Below are 13267 nucleotides of genomic sequence, written 5' to 3' on the forward strand. Positions count from 1 at the left end.
AAAAAAAAAAAAAAAAAAAAAAAAAAAAAAAAAAAAAAAAAAGCAACGTGCTGAGTGGGCAGCACTTGGCTTTGCCCCGCCGGACCGCATCGTACCTCCATCCCAGAGGACTGCGAATAAGCCATGAGTCACCCCCCTCACTGGGGCTCGGTTTCCCTCTCTGCCATGGGAACAGAGTCCTGATCTAAGAGATCACTGTCAGGATTTGACAAGGTCATCCTGTGAAGCCCTAGCTTGATGCCTCCAAGACCTGCTGTTGGTCACCACGGAGACCTGGGGACCCCCCTTGCCCTTCTCATTAAACACTCACTGAGCACATGCCACGTGTTCACCACTAAGGAAGCATTCTGATCCAGGCAAGCTTGCCTTCCTCTGTGGAAGCCACGTCACCTCTCTGCACCCGTTCTCTCAGTGGCCCCTCTCTCAGGGATGCTGGCAGGTTCGACGCAGTGAAGCTGGCAGGGTGCCAGCACATGAAAGGCTGCAAAGGGGCAGGTGCTGTCAGCAGCAGCTGCTGGCCACCAGGCAGTCCTGTGCCAGAATGAATGAGCTCAATTACAGAGCTTTCCTTTCAAAGCCCAGCTGAGACCTGAACCAGAGGACCCAGGGTTTTGGTTGGGACATGTGGCAAGGGGAAGTGGAAGGGAGATCTGATAAAAGAAAGCAGCAACAGGAAAAGGCAGGCAGGCTTGTTGGCCAAGTGGAGAGTCTAAGCTGCCACCAGAGTAGCTGGTGGCCAACCCAACAGCACCTTCTAAAAGGCCATTGCTATCCACAGCTCCACTACCCCACCTCTGTGTTCTATTAAAATCTTATCTCAGAAGGCCGGCCGTGGCTCACTCAGGAGAGTGAGGTGCTGATAACACCAAGGCCACAGGTTCGGATCCTACATAGGGATGGCCGGCTAGCTCACTGGCTGAGCGTGGTGTTCACAACACCAAGCCAAGGGTTGAGATCCCCTTATCGATCATCTTTTAAAAAAAAAAATCTTATCTCAGATATATTGACACGACACACTCTGTTCTCCCAAATTGATCGCTGCAGTCAAGTTATTTCTGTAAACTCAGCCAAGGAGCAAGGGGCTGCAGATGTAATGCAGCAATAGGAGCCAAACCAAGCTCCAGAGTTCAGCCCACAGACTGATCCATGTGTGGGAGGAGGATCGATCACACAGAGACTCATCAAACACAAAGCTGGAAGCTGGCTTCCTGTGCCAGGTGCAGCTGTGGGCTCTGCCCTGCAGAGTCAGAAGGATCCCTTTCTGGGCATTGCAGCAGCCAGTGTGGCTCTGGACAGCCTGGCGTGCTCGAGGCAGGCAAGAGGCATGCAGGAGAGGGCTGCGGGCAGTTAAATGTGAACCACTCCATTCCAGAGATCCAGAGGGGACCTGTCAGTGTGAATCTGCCTGAGAAAGTTGAATGCTCCAATGCCGAGTCTGAGGCCTACTGAGCATTCAGGCTGAACCAGGGGCGGGAGACAGCCAGCCGCCCACCAGTCAGGTTGAGGGATGTGCTGCCGAAGGCCACAGCCCTTTATAATGCAGTGCTGACAATCAGATATGACAGATAAATGACAGCTAACCTCAGAGAAGAAATTTGACTGCTGATAACATAATGTAATTTAACCTTGCAGATTAAACAACAGGGCCAGCCCATGGCTCACTTGGGAGAGTGCGGTGCTGATGGCACCAAAGTCATGGGTTCGGATCCCTGTATATGGATGGCCAGTTAGCTCACTTGGGAAAGCGTGGTGCTGACAACACCAAGACAAGGGTTGAGATCCCCTTACTGGTCATCTTTTAAAAAAAAAAAAAATTCTTATCAAATTACCCATAATTATAATATTTCCTATGAGGACATAAAGATCTTTGTAGTGATTTACAGAACTGCCTCTTTCTTCCCTGCAAAATCAGTGTGGAAAGCCATATCTGGAAACTGCTACTGAGCCAAAGCCTCAGGACACCCAAGAACTAGAACAGTGGGTTCAATTTATTTTTTTTAATTGAAATTGCATTGCTTTCAAAAAGAGTAAGTTTAGAAACAAGGTGAGAAAAACGCCACTTTAACTCAGTAAAAGCTGTGTCTGGGTGAATGTAATTGCTTTTGCTCATCGTGCATGCAAAGGCACAACTGGAGAAACGGGAAAACCAGTCTGCCTGGAAGTCAAGGTTCAAGCTGGGAAGCGGAGCGAGCTAAATCAAAGAGGAGGGGTGGGGTGAGCCCATGGCAGCCAGGCAGAGGCCTAGGACTGACTGTGCAGGCAGAGGGGAGTCAGGCAGCTTTCGAGCAGGGGCAGCAAACTGCTCCAGTCACTGCAGTGGTTCTCAGCTTTTTCAGACCAATGCCCACTTCTTAAAACAAAGATTTACTAATGCCCCATAGGATCCTCAAGTCAAAGTCAGGAAAGCTATTCTATATATACACAGAATTTCAAACAATAAATAATGTCCTAATTGTAATATGAAGGAGAAACAAACAAAAAAATAAATCTGTAAACTTGTGTTTCAACATGCAAATATTAGGGCATGCTCAGGGTGTGCTCCCAAGACCCAATGTCAGGGGTACAGAGCCTCAGGCCCCGCCCACACCTGCTGCCTCAGGGTCTGAATTTTAACAAGATGCACATGACAGATGCAGTTGAGAGATGCCACAACTTTTAACCTCTCTGCCAACACTGCCCACCATACACACCGTTGCCTTGGTAATGTGAGCTTCCAAACAATTTCTGGTAAAGTCCTAAGCAAAATATAGTTTTCTCTCAGTTGACAAGTATATGATAAAACTGCACAGAAAATACTGGGTGTAAAGAGGAGCTGGATTCCAGGCCGAGATGGTTACAGACAGGTCTTTCACCTTGATGTGTGCAGGAATTTCGGAAATTGTGCAAGACACAAGTCAATGCTTCGCTAAGCAGAACCTTGATGTACAATGCAGGGTTTCTAGCATTCCTGGCTTCTGCCTGTTAAATGTCTGTGACACCCCTCAATCACTGTGACAAGCAAAAATGACCCCCTAAAGAACAGACAAATCTGGCTGGCTGGTGAGCTCAGTCGGTTAGAGCACAGCCTTATAACACCAGGGTCACAGGTTCAGATCTCCACACCGGCCAGTCGCCAAAGAAAAATTTTTTAAAAAAGAAAAATTTTCGGGGCCGGCCCGGTGGCACACTGGATAGTGCGCCCGCTTGGGAAGCGCGGCAGCGCTCCCGTCCGAGGGTTCGGATCCCACGTACAGACCGGCTCCCGCTCACTGGCTGAGCGAGGCGCGGGAGCAACGCCGAGGCTTGCGATCCCGTTGCCGGTCCCCGGTCCGGTACGGGGGCAACACTGAGGGTTGCGATCCGTTGCCGGACACGGAAAAAAAAAAAAAAAAAAAAAAAAAAAAAAAAGAAAAATTTTCCATGCAGAATTCAATTAACATCTGTAGAAACTTGCCCTCAAGGAGATGGAGCATAACCATCCTCATCCATTAAGTGTGGGCTAGGCATGGTGACTTCCTTCCAGAGAGCACAGTATGGAAAGGGAAATAAACAATAACTTCACAGCACAGAAACTGACAAACACAACCTCAGCCAGGTGCTCAAGGTCAACATCCACAATGACGAGTCCTGCTGATGGTGAGGACCCTTCACAGGATGTGAAGAAGACACTTCACATTTGTGCTCTTCCTCCCAAAACTTATTACCCAAGTCTAACCACAAGAAAAGCATCAGACTGCATCCCAAGGTGTTTGTGGGACTTGGGGAGACCAAAGGGGTGCAAAGCCCCGTCATCAGCAACAGCAGAAAGCTGTCTCCACAGTTACTACCAGCAGAAGGGACAAAGAAGAGCCAGCCCGTGGCTCACTTGGGAGAGTATGGTACTGATAACATCAAAGCTGCAGGTTCAGATCCCTAAATAGGGATGGCCGGTTGGCTCACTGGGTGAGCATGGTGCTGACAACACCAAGTCAAGGGTTAGGATCCCCTTACCAGTCATCTTTAAAGAAAAAAAAAAAAAGAAGAGGCAAAGAGAGGGGGTAAGAGAGCTGGACTGTGGGGGAGGTCCCCCAACAAGAGCCATGGCCATGGAAAAGGAATGGGCCATTGCTCACCTGTGGCCTGGAAGGATCAGAGCTGAGAGAGGAACACCTGCCTCTCCCTTCTGCACACTGAGCCCTGCCAGCGCCTCCCACTGGCTGAACCAAGAAGGCTCAGGCTTCAGGAGAAGCAGGGTGGCAGGTGAGGAGGGGTCTGAAAGTGCAGACAGAGGACACGCAGAACCCCTCCTGCTGCTAAAAGTGAAGAAATAGGTGTGAACACGTAACGTTAAGGACCCCTAAAGACCTAAACCCATGGTAGCCTCACTTGTCATCAGACAAAATACATCTGTACTATTCTCCTGCCAAGATCAATGTGGACTCCATTCTTGACAATTATGCAAGTTGTAAGAACTCATGAGGAACCACAGATAATGAAATATGCTGTGTGCATCTGAGGCAAGGATAAGATAATACTTGGTGTAACATGAGTTACCAGCAATCCGAGAGTTTACATGTAGTTTGTCAAGGTCCCTGCAGACCACCCTTGGACCAGTTCAGTGGGGTCATACCTGTTGAGGGCACAGATGAAGTGAAACAACTAGTCTACCCCGCTCCCATTGAGAAGAGCTCTGCCCTGTTACTGACCCTCTTCACGATTTCCTGGCAGCTCTGTTGAATGCCTGTGATGATCAAGTGGCTCCTCCTGAGACCCACCAGTCACTGTCATTGTTTTGTCTGGCTCTCCATGAACATACTCTATCCTTGTCTTACAAATGACACACTTCAAAATTGTTACCACATAACGAGATTGGTGCTTCAGTTTGTTTTCTTTGTGGTTCTAAAAGGATGGCTCCTTTTCTGGGCTCCTACATGCGATACTGCCTCGGGGACAAGACAGTTTGAATGCTAGCTGGCAGTCCTCTTCTGACACTGACACTGTGTAATATGCGCTAATGCTGCAGGCAAGGTACTCTGAATCTCAGTGCCGGGGGTTACAGAACAGGGCACAGACCTGAAAATGCATCCATTTGTGCTTTTTGTGTATGGTGCCTGAAGTCAAAAGCCATGTGAAGCCACAGGAAGTCAAAAACCTGAAGTCAAAATCAATATTGCTCCTTAGGCAGTTTTTCTTTGCTCAGATTCTCGGAGGCTGGCAACTTGGCTCTATGATTTTTCTATTTGGGTCCAATGCACACTCTAACTTGATAGACACACTGCATTTTATTAACTGCTTGGACCTCTGAATGATTCCAAGGTTTTTAGCTAGGATGACCACATCATCAGACCCCAAGGTCACCACAGTCTCTGTATACTTCATCAACAAACAGTATTGCCAGTATCGAGAAGGAGACAAACGTGACGACTTGATAAACCATCCACAAAAACACCATTAAAAATCAGAAGATGGTTCCCTGTGCTGGCCAGCCACCAAAAAAAAAAAAAAAAACCAAAACAGCAGAATTATGGTGGAATGCTAAAAAATACAACAATACTTAGTGGGTTTTTCCTAATGTTCCCAAAAGGTCATAATAAATACAGCAGAGTAAAATAATATCATTCTGACCCAACTGTTCCTGCAAGAAATGTTCAGTATTTCCTACAGGATGGAAAAATCTTTTTTAAAATAGTGGCTAAAAAAAATCCACATCCTCTTATTTTTCTATAAACCTTCCCATAAGTCATCAAGAGACACTGCCCTTAAAACAGCTTTAAAGACAGCTTTAAGGCCAGTTTACTTGCCAGCAACCCCTCCTTCCAGAAAAACTAACAAGTATTAACTCCATTCTTCTGCACGGATCTTATCCAGGATGATTAAAAGTTAGCACGCCACTCTACACTGCTTTGTAAGTGAGGGATTTGGTGCTGCAGGCTGTCAATTGAAAAAGTTTCCTTGCTAATCCATTTCCTCTTAATTTATTAAAATGGCTCATAAAATTCCTTTTGGAAAGTGTCTCCTCCAAAGACAGCAACAAAGTAACAAAAGCTGGGAAGGTGAGAAAAATAAATGAGCTAGACTTGAAGAAATTTATAAAATTAAATGATCATGCTGTGGAAAAATCTGGCAGTTCCTCAATAAATTAAACTTAGTAATTAACACATGATCCAGCAATTCTACCTCTGGGTATACACCCAAAAAGACTGGAAGGCACACACAAAAAATTAAATTGTAAAAAAAAAGAAAAATTAAATTGCCAAATAGATATTTGTGCATCCTTGTTCATAGCAGCATTATTCACAATAGCCAAAAGGTGGAAACATCCCAAGTGTCCATCAATGGATGAATGGATAAACAAAACGTGGGGGCTGGCCTGTGGCTCACTTGGGAGAGTGTGGTGCTGATAACACCAAGGCCACAGGTTCAAATCCCTACATAGGGATGGCCGGTTAGCTCACCTGGGAGAGTGTGGTGCTGACAACACCAAGTCAAGGGTTAAGATCCCCTTACCTGTTATCTTTAAAAAAATTTTTTTTAAAGTGTGGTGCAAACATAAAGTAGAATATTATTCAATCTTAAAAAGGGAGGAAATCCTGACCCATGTTACAACCTGGATGAACCTTGAAGATGTTATGCTCTGTGCAAGAAGCCAGATTCCACTCACAGGAGGTCCCTGGGAAGTCAAACTCCTAGAGACAGGAAGTTGAATGGGGGTTGCTGGGGAGGGAGAATGAGGATTTACTGTTCAATGGGGACAGAGTATAAGTTTAGGAAGATGAAAAAGTTCTGGAGATGGATGGTGGTGATGGCTGCACAGCAATGTTAATGTGCTTAATGCGACAGAACTGTGCACTCAAAAATGGGTAAAATGGCAAATTTTACATTACGTATATTTTGACCACATAAAAATATTAAATTATAAAAAAAAAAATTAATTGTCACTTCTGGTTTTGCCAAGGGGGACAAAACAGCCCAGCAATTTGGCCTGAGTCAAGCTACCAGTGAAGCTGCATCCTCTCATGACTCAACAGCCAGGGGCCACCAGACTTGGACACTTCCTTCCTGTCCAGCAGAGCTCAGTGCTGAGTGGTGGCATTTACCAAAAACTCCCTGTCCCTGTGGTGCAGATCTGAACACGCCTGAAATCCAGGCCACCTCTCCAGGTGGGGATGGTTTGGAAGAGCTCTCCCCCTGCCTGTCTGACCCTTCCCTCCCCTTCCAGGGGAGCCCAAAGGGGACCCATCTGCTTTCTGAGCTCCTCCCTGAAGAGAAGATGAGGAGGACGTGAGATGGTACCCTTGCCAGCCATAACCAATGCCTGCACAGGCTTCCCATGGGGATGGAAGGTGACAAAGGAACGCAGACTCATTATTTCATGCGCAGCAGCAGCGCTGGGGGGTGTTGCAGTCACCTGACGAGGGAAAGCGCCGCACTTGCAAGGCATCTGAAGTGAGCTGAAGCGAGCTGGTGAACAGGCAATTAAGTGTTGAAGAGGGGGTTTCTCCTGGTCCCGGAGGGACTCAAACACCAGAGGCTGAAGTCCACAGCAACACGGGAACACTAGAAAGTCCGTGTAAAGAGCAGCATCAACCCTGGACAGTGGGGAAGAGGAGCTTGTGTGCAGGCATGGCCAAGGAGCCACTGGAACCACAGGTGGGGGTCCACTGCAGAGGAAGGAGGAAGCCAGGGAGCAGAGGGTCAAGGTGCACTGCAGGAACCTACAAGCTTTTGTCCTACCCTCTTTAAACTCAGAGAATTTTCTAAACAAAACTAAAAGGCAGTATTGGTTGGAAAGACTGCATTTGTGTCTGCACTGAATTAGGGGACAATTATAACCCTTAAGGAAATATGTCCAAAACTATCTTGCTGCTGGGGCTAAAGAGGAAGTTAAAGGCACAGGGATGAGCAGACAGCAGAGGAGAAGCCCAGCTGGGCACAGGCTCTGAGATCAGCCCTCCCACTATGGGCACCTGCTCCCAACCCTGTGCTCTGTGCTCCCAACACGCACTGCTTTACTCAGCCAAGACTGTAACTGCAGGAAATACTTTGTTTTTAAATAATGTAGTAATCTGGAAAAACACTCATGCAGCCAGCTCCCATTAGAATGGGAAGAATGTAAAAACCACAATGTGTACTGAACCCCTAGATATCTCCTACCAAACAGCTAGACTATTTGGGATGCTAAATAAGCAGGACAGCTGAAACCACCTACATAATCAATGTGACATTCTCAACCAGTCTGATCCCCGCAAAGACACTGTCAGTGTGGACAGGAGCTTTGAGAAGCCTGGCTGTTCTAGCCAGAGGAACTCTGACCCTGTTTGGCTCCCACGACAGGTACCCACTGGCCAAGGAAAACGTCCTCTTCATAAGGCCCATTGGTAAACCCTAAAATACCCTCTTTCCTGGAGTGCATGGACACCCACTCTGTGAAGCTGTTTATCACCCATTTGTGAGTCTTACTCCGGAGTCATCTCAGTCTGGCCCTTCTCCAAGGTTTCAGCCTCAATCTTCCTCACTAACACCAGGCAGAGAGCCCCAGCCCATTCTCTCCTCTCCCTCAGCCTGAGTGGCCAGTGCAGGCCTCGGTCAAAGGATGCTGACTCATGAGTTCCAAGCCCAGGCATCTCCGAAAAAGAGAGGGAAGCAGGGACAGACTTTTTTTTTGAGAGGACACCTGTCCCTCTCCAAAGTCCCAGATGCCCTCGTGTTTACATGCCCTTCCCAGTGGGAAAGGCAAACCCAGGTCCTCAGATGCACTACACGACCACTTCACAAACAGTGAAGAACAGCAGAGCAGGGCCTCTCTCAGCCAAGCGGTTCCACTTGGCAAGGCACCAGTGTCTGTCCAGTCAGATATGGTAAATGGGAAACCTTGACTGAGGCTTTCTGGGTACCAGATTCACTTTCTAGCTAACTTTTAGAAGTTAAAAAAAAGAAGTCTTAAAATGTACCTTTCAGAAGCACCATTTTCCTTTATCCTTTTTTCCTGCTTTGCTGAATAGAAGGACTACGTTTCTCTATAACACAGTGCATGAGATTCTACTTGCATGTAAAGTATGGAGAACTTTGCAAGGAGCAAAGCCAAAGGAAAAAAATAAAGGCTTTCCCTACAGTTCTGAGATCCCACTGTGCATCCAGGCTGTGGGCGGCCTCCTTGCGGCCCAGCTCAGTCACTGTGTTGCTAGTAACTGGACAGGTTGTTTCACCAGCAGCCTTTCCACCACCCTTTCCACCATACCCAAGTATCCACTCAACAGCAATCCTAAAATATTTCTAAAGCCAATTTTGAAACCAGCAACTCACCCACTTCATTTCTCCCCAAGACGACCCCTCCAATTTTAACCATATTTAAGAAAAGCCACATTTCTCATATTTTGCATGAGTGAATCAAAGAGAACAGCACTTCTTCTGCATGCAAAAATGAAATTAAATATTGGTGTTTAATTTCCCCCTTTTCGTCATAAATAAAGATAAGACATTACAGATGCTCTCAACTTATGATAGGATTACATCCAATAAACCACCTGTATGGCTGGCTGGTCATCTCAATGGTTAGAGCATGGTGCTGATTAACACCAAGGTGCAGGGTTCCATCCTTGTACCAGCCAACTGCCAAAATAAAGACAAACCCATCATAAGCCAAAAATATTGTAACTTCAAAATGCATTTAATACCCATAACCTACTGTTTTAGTCCACTTTGTGTTGCTATAACAGAACTACCTGAGACTGGGTAGTTTATCAAGAAGAGAGGTTTATTTAGCTTACGATTCTGGGATGGTTGCATCTGGCATGGGCCTCAGGCTGCTTCTACTCATAAACGAAAGTGGCAGGCAGCCAGCGGGTACAAGCAGATCACATGCGAGAGCAAGCAAGAGAGAGGAAGCAAGAGAGAGAGAGAAGGTACCAGGGTCTTTTTTAAGCAACAAACTCTCGTGGGAATTAATAGAGCGAGAAGTCACTCATTAATCCCCCCTCCCTCAGGGAGAGCATTAATCCATTCATGAGGGATCCACCCCCATGACTCAATCAGTTTCCAACACATTGGAGATCAAATTTCTGCATGAGTTTTGGAGGGGACAACACATCCAAACTCCATCACCTACCGAACATCATAGCTTAGCCTAGCCCACCTTAAACATGCACAGGACACTTACAGTAGCCTACAGTTGGGAAAAATCATCTAACACAAAACCTATTTTATTATAAAATGTTGACTAGCTCATGTAATTTATTGAATACTGTACTGAAATTGAAAAACAGAATGGCTGTATGGGTACTTGAAGTATGGTTCCTACTGAATGCTAAAAGTTGAACCACCTGTATAGGAAAAGGGTATTTCTAGTTACGACGAAGTTTAAGCCCACTCTAGACTTACAACTGATCAGAATACTGTACAAATATTATTCCATGTCACACTAAAACATTTACCACCAAGAGAAGAAATAGGCAAGTTATAAATTATAAATTGAAAACCTGACACTGGCAGGTACAAAGCTGAATAACACGAAATCCTAACATCTCACTATCTGGAGTTCAGCGTGGAGGGGAAAAATAAACGTTTGAGCATTTACTCTTTAGAATCTATCTTTTCTCATTATTTGAATATTTTGATTTAGAACTATGGTCTGAATTTGTAAAACTCAGTAGCCTTACGCAGACTCCAGGAGGTATTTCATACATGAACAGGTTCAAAATTGGCTAGCATTTCAAAACTCTCTAACTAAACAGTGAAGTATTAACCAAAGAGAACCTAGTCAGGGGCAAAGGCAAAATACATGCGGCTGGCATTTGCCCTGGGCACTCTGAGAAACAACTTATTTATAGTCCTTCGCACACCTAACCACAGAAGGCCTGCAGCCAAGGCCGTGACACATCAGAAAGTGTCGCCCTCATCCAGCCCACACCCGCCCTGCAGCTGGGCTGCTACTGTCCTGTTTCCTGGCACAGGGGAAACACCCCTTACTTGTTTTATGCTTGCCACAGTACCAGGAACACAGATTTGCCTTCTCAACAGAACTTTGTTTCACCGGACCACAGAAACACCACTAGAAAGTATTTAATCCAGCAGCTCCAAACTGCCCCAGCACCAAATTTAGCCTAAGTCCTTCCACTGTTCAGCATCCAAGGAGCTAGTAAGGCCAAAGTACTAGAACAATAACTGATTCACCATTGCTAACAGGACACTGTGACTCTGAACTTCTCACTTCCAAAACATCACAAACGACTACTTCATTTTAAGTTTACAGTGTACCCCCGGCCCTAAATCATCCTGTCATTTTAAAAAGAACTCTTAAACATGCATCCCTTGTCTACACCCTAAAAGTCACCTCATGGCCCAAAATTCTTTGAAGCAATAGGACACAGACGGAGCACCCTCTTTCCCACTCCCATTTTTTTTTAAAAGATGACCGGTCAGGGGATCTTAACCCTTAACTTGGTGTTGTCAGCACCACGCTCAGCCAGTGAGCGAACCGGCCATCCCTACATGGGATCCGAACCCGGGGCCTTGCTGTTATCAGCACCGCACTCTCCCGAGTGAGCCACGGGCCGGCCCACCCACTCCCATTTTTGTAGCCTGTGTTTTGCTCTGGGAAATCCAATTATTAAAATACAGAAAGAAAACATGGAAACAATGAGCAGTAAACACACAAATTAGTGTCACTAACCCCCTCCAGATGCTAAAAAATGGAGCCACCATTACACCCTTTCAGGAAACTGGGTGGGCCAGCACAGTGGACCTCTGCATGCAACCCAGTCCACCCAGCCTCCCCACTCACCAAGGGCACAACCAGCACTGTTTCTGTTTTTGTTTTTTTACCTAAACAGGTTTGACTTTGGCCTTATTAGGAACCACCATAACCAAATGTCAAATTCAAGAAAGATGAAGTTTTTAGGTTCAGAAAAATAAGATCAGATCTGTCTCATACACAACTATTCCTATATATCTTTCCAAAGGCAAAAATGCCACCTGGAATTGCAAACTGTCCAATTCTTGACCCACATGAGGCTGAATTGAAGCCACCAAAATGAACTAGTGGGACTGTGAAAACCTAGCTGTTGACTGTGTTTACAACCTTGAGATGACGAATGATCACTTAAGCACAGATTTTAAAATCCGTAACTTTGAGTAAAGTTGGAAATTTTTCAAGTCACCATAAATTAAGTTCAAAAAGCAAATGACTACAGACAATGAGAAAATGTTTTACAATATATTAATCAGAAATCTATCCAGATGATAGAAAAAAACCAACAAATCAAAGAAAAAAGAGTAGGAAAAAAGGGCAAAGATTAAAAGTAAGCCAATAAGAGAAATCCAAATGCCTAATAAATAGCACCACGTTCTCCCAAGTGAGCTAACCGGCCATCCCTATATAGGGATCTGAACCCGTGGCCTTGGTGTTATCAGCACCACATTCTCCCAAGTGAGCCATGGGCCAGCCCTGTATATTCTTTAAATGTCATATATTGGCACCTTCACTAGTTATCAGGCAAATGCAAATTAAAATGACATGCTATTTTTCCCAAAGTGGCACCAATTTTTAAAGAGGGATCATTAAAATTAGAAGTTAGCAAATATTGGGGCCAGCCCGTGGCTCACTCGGGAGAGTGCAGTGCTGATAACACCAAGGCCATGGGTTCGGATCCCATATAGGGATGGCCGGTTGCTCACTGAGTGAGCGTGGTGCTGACAACACCAGGTCAAGGGTTAAGATCCCCTTACCGGTCATCTTTAAAAAAAAAAAAAAAAAAGAAGTTAGCAAATATTGAATTAAATGAAAAAACTTAAAGTACAGAGACCACAAATGGAGCTACTTTGTGATGACGCATCTTGACCACTCATATTTCACTTTTTGTGACTTGCCTATTCGTGTCCGAGTGACAGGTGCATAGGCAGGTAAAATCGCTCTGGGAAACAACTGGACAGTCTCTAGTAAAACTGCACAACTCACAGACCACAGCCCAGCAACACTATATCTAGATATGTTCCTTAGAGAAATTTTCAAACATACACGCATTCAAAGACATATAAGATTGTTCATTGTCACACTGTACATGATGAAAAAGATAAAAATAATCAAAAGAATAAGGTGTGACTTCAGATTATGAACCACCACATAGCATTTAAAAAGACTGAACTAAACTTTTTTTTTTTTTTTTTTTGTCTTTTGTCTTTTTTCCGTGTCCGGCAACGGATCGCAACCCTCAGTGTTGCCCCCGTACCGGACCGGGGACCGGCAACGGGATTGCAAGCCTCGGCGTTGCTCCCGCGCCTCGGTGTATATCTCTGCCACAAAGACTCCCTGCAG

This window comes from Galeopterus variegatus, unplaced genomic scaffold (genome assembly GCF_000696425.1).
Source record: "Galeopterus variegatus unplaced genomic scaffold, G_variegatus-3.0.2 Scaffold2527, whole genome shotgun sequence".
Taxonomy (NCBI): domain Eukaryota; kingdom Metazoa; phylum Chordata; class Mammalia; order Dermoptera; family Cynocephalidae; genus Galeopterus; species Galeopterus variegatus.